Below are 7,245 nucleotides of genomic sequence, written 5' to 3'. Positions count from 1 at the left end.
AGCTATTCTTCGGTCTAAGGAGATGGCGAATTATTTTATATTATTTTTATATACAGGGTGTCCCAAAAATAAGTGCAAGTATTTTAAGGGTTTATACCAGATGTCGATAAAAGAAACATATTTTCTCCATATCGTTCTTAAAATAACTCCAAAATAAGGGAGTTATTTTACTTTGATAATTTCCAAAAAAAAATATTTTTTGCTAAAATTTTCAGAACCACTGGAACTTTATTGGATTTTCTTTCGTTTAAATTTAATATAATACCTATGTTGCCATATTATCAAAATTATATTTTTTAACTAAAAAAAAATTCCAAAAAATTTTTCAAAAAATTTCGAATTTTCAAATTTTTTTTTTCATGAAAAAAACCTCATAGGCGTGTTTCTGGGGTTGAACTCTACTACCAGTTAAAATACTTGCACTTATTTCTGGGACATCCTGTATATTTAATAGTTATATTTCTAAAATTTAAAGCTAATATAACTAAATTCTTCTAGCTATCTGCAGGTTGTTTATTGTTTAGAAATTTATTTATGAATTTGCACGGACACATAGATAACGGCAGGCATGGCAGTAGTAGGGTAGCGAGAACAGCAACATTTTGGAAACCGGAACCTCGGTTACAAAGTCGCGGTATTTCACTGGAACGGTCGCTATTGTCACGTGCTATGGAACGCATCACTAGTAGGAACCCATCGTAGGAGCGCAACAATTCTTCCAACATTGGAAGCTCCTTTGACGCGGGTGAAATTTACCGCTGAGAGCCCGAACGTGGAATGGCTTCCAACGTTGGACACATGGATTTCATCTCTGCGCACTCACACGATGTGGCAAATGTCCGTGTATCCAACGTTGTGTTGTGTTTGCCATATTGTAGCATTAGAAGTTTAAAAAAAAGATGGAATATTTTTTTTATAAGAATTTTCTTTCGGAAAAATATTAAAACAACTAACACTGTGCGACGGAGCTGTTCGCCGGTGAGCAATGGGTCGTAAGCTAGTGAAAATTAAACTGTGATACTTACGTCTTTATAAGATACTGGGCGCCACTCAGTTTTTCATTTACTTTCGAAAACTTCCAAGTTGAAAACTGAGAAGTCAACTAGGAATATAGGAATTACTTATTTTAGGAATTACACAAATGATACACTGAGATAAACTAATAACTAAGTATAATTAATAATTAAATGTAAAATAGAATAAAGTAAAAATATGGAAAGATTTGGTGTTTGAAAATATTTGTTGGTAAATTGTATCTATAAAAAAGATCACTCAAAATGGTAGTTAAATCTGCACACTTCTGAATATTAATATTTTACTAATTATTCGGCATAAAGTCTGGCGATCTTGGTACCAAAATGTAAGGACTCTTTATATTCAAAAAAATTCACAGTCCTTTACAAAGATGCAATCGGGGGGGGGGGGCATTGAAAATGATGAATAAAAACGTAAAAATATGATTAGTGTTAATATGAGTGTATTACATACATATGTTGAAATAACGAACTTAACAAAAAACAACAGATTTAAACATTCACTGAAAAAGTAGTAATGTTAAAATTATCAATAATAATTATGCGATCGCCACCTATCCGTAAAACAAACAAGCAAAAAAACAAAATAACATATAAAGCATCAGCTTAACATTAACATTAAATGAAACATTATCAATAATAATTATGCGATCGCACCTATCCGTAAAACAAACGAGCAAAAACACAAAATAACATACAAAACATCAGTTTAACATGATGACAGATCATGATCGATGACAGATAAGGAATTCTTACGGAAAGTTACACTTTACGATATAATTTTTTAACTGTTAAAGGCAAACCCCATTTAAACACAAAACTTTTTAATACCTACTACTGTATCTAAAAAACATTTTTTTTAAATTACTAAATTATTAGCCACGCTTCTGTTTTTCTTGGCTGTTGTGCGTTTAGGTTAGGCTGTTGTGCGTTTAGGTTATTAGCGTCTTAGTCACAGATTAACAGTCCCACGTTTGCACCACAAGGCGATGCTGTAGACCACTAGGTAGACCGGTCGTAGAAATTTATATTATTACAATATGTTATACAACTTGTAGTCAATCTACACAAATATTATCAAAAACTTTTTTAAAATGTGTTCAGATTTTGTTAAAAGTATAGGTCAAAATCGCAAAACTTAAATTTGATATAAGTTTCTTAGTTTTTATCTAATATAGTGGCTAATTACAAAAATGCCTTTTCAATGAAAATTAATCAGTTAAATAAAATAATTTAATAAATTATTAATTATTTTTCCAACATATTTTACTTTACAAATTTTTATAAATATTCAGACTCGCTAATATCGTAGTCCACCGTGGCCAGCCTGTTTACCCAAACATGCTCAAACGTAGGCCGATTCCTCTTCGGCGGCGTCGTGACCTTGGCTGATGGGAGAGTCTTGAAGACTCTCATCCGCGCATAGGAATAAGTTGACTGCGTAGAGTATTGCGTATTAATCGATTCTAAAACTTTCTATCTCATGTATAACATGTTATGCAAGTTTATTATTTTAATCTTGATTTTAATAGATAAATGTGTGAAATACCACCTGAATATCTTCCGCCATGACATGTTGTTACTTTTTTGTTGTCGTAAAGTGATTTGTATAAACTTTATTCAATAACTTATATTTTCCTCCATTTGTGATTTTTTAATTTTAAGCGAAAATATATATATATATATATATATATATATATATATATATATATATATATATATATATATATATATATATATATATATATATATATATATATATATATATATATATATATATATATATATATATATATATATATATATATATATATATATATATATATATATATATATATATATATATATATATATATATAAAATATAATAGTCTAAGAGCTAGCAACGTTTAAGTATTTTAAGACGTCTGGCTCTTTGATATATCTTTTACTATGCTCGCTGGAACAGCATGCGGCTCGTCTGGCTGCCGATACCCGTTGCGTTTACTACTGTGCATCGGAAGAAGATCCTATATTTTTTTATTAATTTAGTCCTATAAATTCTACTATTGCTAATATATTAGCGCTTATGACTGAGAAAAACTTTAAACATGAATAACTCATTTCAATCATGCGAAAATTTGGTTTAAAAATGGGCTTTTTTAAATATAACTTTCATTTAACGAAAAACGAAGGCCCAAATGAAAAAAAGAAACAATTTATAAGTTTCGCTTATGTCTTGACAAGGTAACAAAGCAAACCCCATATTTTTTGCTTTTAAACTAATAAAGATATATCAATAAACAATTAGTGATGTCCGACTGCCGCCGCACAGTGTTTCCAACATCTGGCTCTAGAGGACAAAAATACAAAACTTCTCTTTTACTGTAGGCAATTTATTCAAATTAGGTTTATTTGACACAAATGATGAGTACTCTCATTGTATTAAATGATGATGTTCTTAGTCCCACGTTTATGAAAAAAAAATTATATAAATAATAAAAATGTTGGAGTTCCATCTAAGAAAATAATAATTCATAGTATGAAAACGGTGTAAGTATTAAATAAATCCCTATGATAAAAAAGAATTGAAATAACATTAGAACATGATTATGATATTACACAATATAAGCCTAATATAAGATAAAAATGTTTTTCTTTAATGAAAAAGAAACATTAATGTTATATTTAATTAAAAAAAACTTAAGATACTATAAATTTACTTTAGGACAACAAAATGCATAGATCGTAATTACTCTGATTCAGAAGAATCACTGCTGACAGAATCTTCCAAATTTATAGTATCCAAATTACAGGTAGATGAAGTATCCTCACATATAAGATATTTATGTACATCATTTTCTAATATGTTACTTTTTCGCGTTGTTACTGTTCTTTTTGTTGGTATGAGGGGTTCGGATGTTAATAGTTATCTCTTTAATAGACCATATCCATATATTATTTTTTCCTTTTCTTGGATATGAGGTTTTATAATAAATTGAAAGATAGAAACTTTTTTATGCGAAGTTTTGCTCCAACATAGTGGGCTTTTTCAGGCAAAAGTGGTGCCTCATTTGGCTGAAAGGTTCATCAATATCTAATAAAGAACACATTTTTTGAAATACAAATAATTTTGAGTTCTTGTCCTTATGATCAAGCCAAGTATTAACCAGATCGGCATTGCTTATCAATTTTACTCCATCTGAAAAGTATTATAAAATAAAGTTCGTCGCAAGCAGACGCAGGACTATACAAAAATTAAAAGTGTATGAATATGACAACAAAAATATTCAATAAATACGATATGTTTTGATATGTTTTTTTTAAATGCCTTTTTGAAGTTTAAAAACGTAAAATTTTTATACCCATATAAGAATAATCTTAAAAAATGAATAAAAACTAAACAATCACGAACTTGTTTAGAAATAAATTTAAAGTACATACCTTGTTTAACAATATCCATAGTGGCTTTCAATTAAGTACGTACCGTTTAACTACATAATATACAGAACTACTATGAATGTTATTCTTTTCACTGATAAGATAATGATTGCAAAATTTATTTTTAGTGAAAATATTTGCTAACAAAAAACGCTGTTTATTAAAAAAAAAACTATACAGGATGGTTTAACATTGCTATAAGTATAAAATTACATATTCAGATATTAGTAAATTTTAACTTTTTTTTCAATTTTTGTCCATGGGACGAAGCACTGTGCGCCGCCGCGCCGCACCGCGCCGAGATTTCCTATACGTATACGTGTGATGACGTCATGGTGTGGCAAATGAAGCATTTTAAATCGATTTGGGGTCCCTTATATAGGATAACAGAAACATTTTCAATGTTAAAAAAACGTATTATGTGAATGTCAGAAATATGCATAACATGTAAATAAAAACGTGTAAAATATATCAAAGTGAACTCTAAAGCAATCAAATATATAATATGCCTGAAGGGCTTAATGAATTAAAAGGAATTTAAATTATATAGATATAAAATTAAATGATCTGGCCTGTTTATCCGTTCTGGTCACAAGCTGGTTGTGGTGAACTGCTACTGGAACTGGATGATGGTATAAGATGTTTCTGGACTGACAGGATCGAAAACTTGGTTGGATTCAGGAGATTCCTTTGTTATTCCCGGTGTGAAATGTAGGGACACAACGTGGACCAAATGTCAGGTACAAAAAAGATAAAATGGCACCAGAAAATAAAGCCACCATAAAATGCCTTAAAATAAAATGCTGCCATAAACTAAAACCCTATAAAAAGAAAAAAATGTATTAGGAAACCTTACTCAACGTTACGTTTAAAATAAAGGTCTTACCTCTGCTCAGAGGGTTTTCCCAAACAAATTGGCAAAATGCAAACAAACGCCGTTAGCTCTATCGTCAGGTATAAAGTGACGAACAAACTTCGACCGGACTGAAATATCTCGCCAGAAATAAACTTGAAGAAAAAATAAAAGATAATAACAATACCTAGAATACCATCTCGGTGCGAGGACTTAAACTTGAATTATTTAAATAAAATAAGTCTGTACATTTATATTAATTATGTGAATTTTAAATAAAATGCTACAATATCGTCTGGGACAGGCTTAGGACTAATGCCAACGAATGCCAGCAACTTTCAAGAAAATGTACATGTAATTCGAACAGTGAGACATCTCTCCGTATGTGACAATTATTAACAAACACTATTCAAATCAGTATAGGTAAAACTTTACTCCCTAATTTGTATATTTTGAAAACAATAATAAATTTAAAAGCATTAATAATCATTAGCTGTAAAAATGGAAAAACAATAGTCTTTGTTAATAGTTATATAAATCTTTTGAAGGTAAGTTGAAAAAACTATCGTATAGAAAAAATTGTTTAACATTGACTGTAATATATATTAAATAATCAGGTTATTACAATTACAAAGTGTTACAAAGTAATCGTAGTGGTAAATCGTCGAAAAAGGCTGTGTAGTCTAAGTTTCACCAGAGCTTCTGTAAGACTATATTGGATAAAAATATTTGTGTTACGTTATTGTTACACTATTAAATAGGATACTATATAAGGTGAGTTTTCTATATGATGTTCTCTTATGGGTATGTCGGAAACTACTGGAGCTAGACAGTTGGTTAAATGGGGAAAGAATTGCAGTTTTGTGAGATCAAATATATGCGTCCTTCGGATTTTTGAAAAAGTTTTTGGCTTACTAGATACTTCGAAATAAACCAAAATTCGGCTATTTTAAGAATTCCTTAATTCCATTATAATCATTTTTAGACAGAAAGTTTTCAGATAAAAGTTGTAAATAATTACATCCATAATGAGACTCTGTTCTTCGTTTTTTTAAAGCCTGTCATTTTTGACATATGACACAAACATATGTTATTTTTTAAATGGAAACCATATTTGACAATAATTTCATAAAAAGCTTTCCAGCGATATAAGCTATAATATATTTTTTTCCGAAAATTACTAAAGTTAAAGCCAATTCTTCTCTTTTTTTACTAATAGCTGGCATGGTATACTTATTCTGTTGTGATTTATAACTTATAAAAATAATATTTGATTAAACGGTTCTTTAAAATTTACATTAAACAAATTAAAACGTAAAAAACTAATATAACTATATACACTCTAAATTATTTTAACAAATGTTCAAAAACCCGCCATTATTGTGAGTACATAAAATGCATCTTTTTAAAACTGAAATACAAACTTTTCTCTCAGGATGGTGTCGACATTCTTCGTATACCTCTCTTGATTCATAAGTTTTCTTATAAACCTTGTTGTTAACCATACTGTATAAAAAAATAAAACGGATAGGTCAGGCGACCGAGGAGGCGCATGTAATTGGTCCACCTTGTAGCAGATTTAGTCATTAAGAACTTAATATAAATAAAAGATTAAATTGTGCCACTGCTGCGTACGACTATTCGTACCTACTGTTCAGAGCACCGGATATAGTAGGTTCGTTTATGTTTCACTAGAGAAAGACTAGAATGAGTGAGAGGGGGGTTAATCACTGCGACCATAAAGATCTGTTGCCCCCTTCCCTAAATTATAACTCATCATACAGTCTTACCCATTACATTACCCATTATACATTTTCCTGCTGTAGGGGGAACAGAGTATTTTCCATCCTTCTCTGACAACAGATGTTCTTCCTCCGAGGGTATACAGTGTATACCTTCGGGGGGAAAGGTGTATACTATACAACCTTTCACGGTTGGA

General features: G+C 30.1%; 1 protein-coding gene across 2 annotated transcripts in view; it reads left to right on the top strand.

Annotated features, from left to right (window-relative positions):
- The first annotated feature begins 5,874 nt into the window (after positions 1 to 5,874).
- The window catches only part of LOC115891253 (acyl-CoA desaturase-like), a 68,310-nt gene continuing 66,939 nt past the window's right edge, over positions 5,875 to 7,245 (top strand). The window contains exon 1 of one of the 2 annotated variants that reach the window (XM_030911680.1): positions 5,875 to 6,010. The gene's annotated coding sequence lies outside the window, so the exon portion shown is untranslated. Of the gene's footprint in view, positions 6,081 to 7,245 lie in introns of both variants that reach the window. The other variant, XM_030911681.1, reaches the window with a different exon arrangement.

This window comes from Sitophilus oryzae, unplaced genomic scaffold, assembly GCF_002938485.1.
Source record: "Sitophilus oryzae breed Bouriz unplaced genomic scaffold, Soryzae_2.0 scaffold_980_pilon_pilon, whole genome shotgun sequence".
In the NCBI taxonomy this organism is placed as follows: Eukaryota; Metazoa; Arthropoda; class Insecta; order Coleoptera; family Curculionidae; genus Sitophilus; species Sitophilus oryzae.
The sequence above is the reverse complement of the archived record's forward strand: the minus strand, read 5'-3'. Positions and strand labels throughout refer to the sequence as shown.